Below are 2006 nucleotides of genomic sequence, written 5' to 3'. Positions count from 1 at the left end.
CTGCCCCAGCTGTTAAATAAAATCTCTCCAGATTCCCTGTTTGCTGTGCAACTTACTTCCAGGTTGTTCCACAACTTTTTACCAGTCGTCCAAAAGGTATGATATATTGGGCTGGCCACAACATTCGTTCAGGTTTCTGTAACATTGTGCAGAAAAACCCAAATGAACTTTTTTGGCCAACCCAATATTTTAACCAGTAGTAATATTATGGAAATTTTAGATGAATTATATTATCATGCTTCTAGAGCAAATTGAAAACAGGAAGAGGGTCTCTAATTTCTTTAAGGCGATAGGTTTTATATTTAGACCTGCTATTGGGGTAATTAGTATTGAGTTGAAACTTAAATGTATGAGAATAAATTCATTGTGTAATGGTGTTATTAATTCTTTAGAATAATAGATATTGGAATTAAATATTGAATGTGGGTCATTCCTTAATTTGCTGGGAAAACACAAAAGAAACACTGATGGTCACACAGTTTTCCCTTCTGCTATTCCTACTACTACAACTTTGTAAAATAAAGGCATTCACTATAAAACCTCTGGAATGCACTGAGATATACTACTATTTTGTGCACTCTAGCCTTTGGAACCTCATAGTTACAGGTGGGAACAACACACTACTTACAGAGCTCAAGTGGGATCCATAGTCACTATACTAACAGACTTAGAGAACCACAGGTCAAATATGTTACATAGTCAGGTAGGTATAATATCTGCCCACTCTATAAGTTATACTTTGGAAATAAGTATTCATATTGAGCATCATATATACTCTCTCCTTTACTCTATAGTCTGTAAAAGATTCACCTTACTCTACCAGATTCTACTGTGGAAGAGTTGATATATAATAAATATAGATGTACAATATTGTTGTTTTTTCCCCCATGGTTTCCATCATCAAATACGGAAAATTCTAGAAACTGGACTTGAGAAACAGAGAAGGGGATATAATGGGAGATGGGGTTAAAGAGTTAGAGAGAAGTCAAACAATGCAGGGGATTTGAGGTCATAGTTGAGTATCATCTTTAGCCAAAGCCAAAAGGTCAGCTTTCCATTTGTTATCATCTTGTGAGGGGATGACATAATCAGATTTAGGTAACAAAAAGTTATTCGAATAGCAATGTATAGAATAAATTAGAAGAATGCAAAACTGCATATGAGGAGAACAGATATGACAGCAATGTAAGAGTCCAGAAAAGAGATTATGATCACTTGGAATAGAGTAGAGGGGTAAAAAGGAAAACATAAATTTGAAAGATACCTAGGATGTAAACACCTAGCAGGTGAACAACTGCATAATGCTGTGAGAAAAACAAATGGTATCACAGATACTTTTGATGCTTTGGGCTTGATAGATAACGATGATTATGTACTCAATAGGGAAAACTGGAAAAAAATTAATTTAAAGGTGGGTAGCATACAGTAATAAGGTTGGTTTAGAACAACCGAAGAAGTACTTCTGAGATATCCAGAGGGATCTGGGAATGGTGGGTTTCATCCTGGATATTAACTGTGAGTAATTCCTAGGAAAGTGGTAATCATAGTTTTAGGCAATTGTCATTTCTTAAAGAATGCATGGCATGAAAAGAGAAGAGAATTTAGGATAAAACATAATTAGCAAAATGTTTAAAGCCTGGATGGAAAATAATAAGGCAACAAAGGAGACCCAGAAGGTATAGGCAGGTATAGGCAGAAAGGTAGGCATTACATTAAAAGACAGTTCACCAAAGACAAAAAAAGGAAAAAAAAAACCCAAACATTTTCACAGTGATAGTACCATTGAAAGTATTGAGTGTTGCTGAGAAATCAAGGGAAAAATACGCAATATGGAAGGTAACTCATGCAGAAACGGCAATGAGTTGTTTCTATGACGTAGCTGAGGTAAAAACAGAATGAGACAGAATAATTGAAAGAGAATTGAGAAAACCAGAAATTTGATTATAAATAGAATCAGACGGGTGTAAGAGGCCCTGAGACGGATTATTTTGTTGCAGGTCGAACAA

Source organism: Orcinus orca, chromosome 12 (genome assembly GCF_937001465.1).
Source record: "Orcinus orca chromosome 12, mOrcOrc1.1, whole genome shotgun sequence".
Classification (NCBI taxonomy): Eukaryota; Metazoa; Chordata; class Mammalia; order Artiodactyla; family Delphinidae; genus Orcinus; species Orcinus orca.
Note: the sequence above shows the minus strand (reverse complement) of the source record.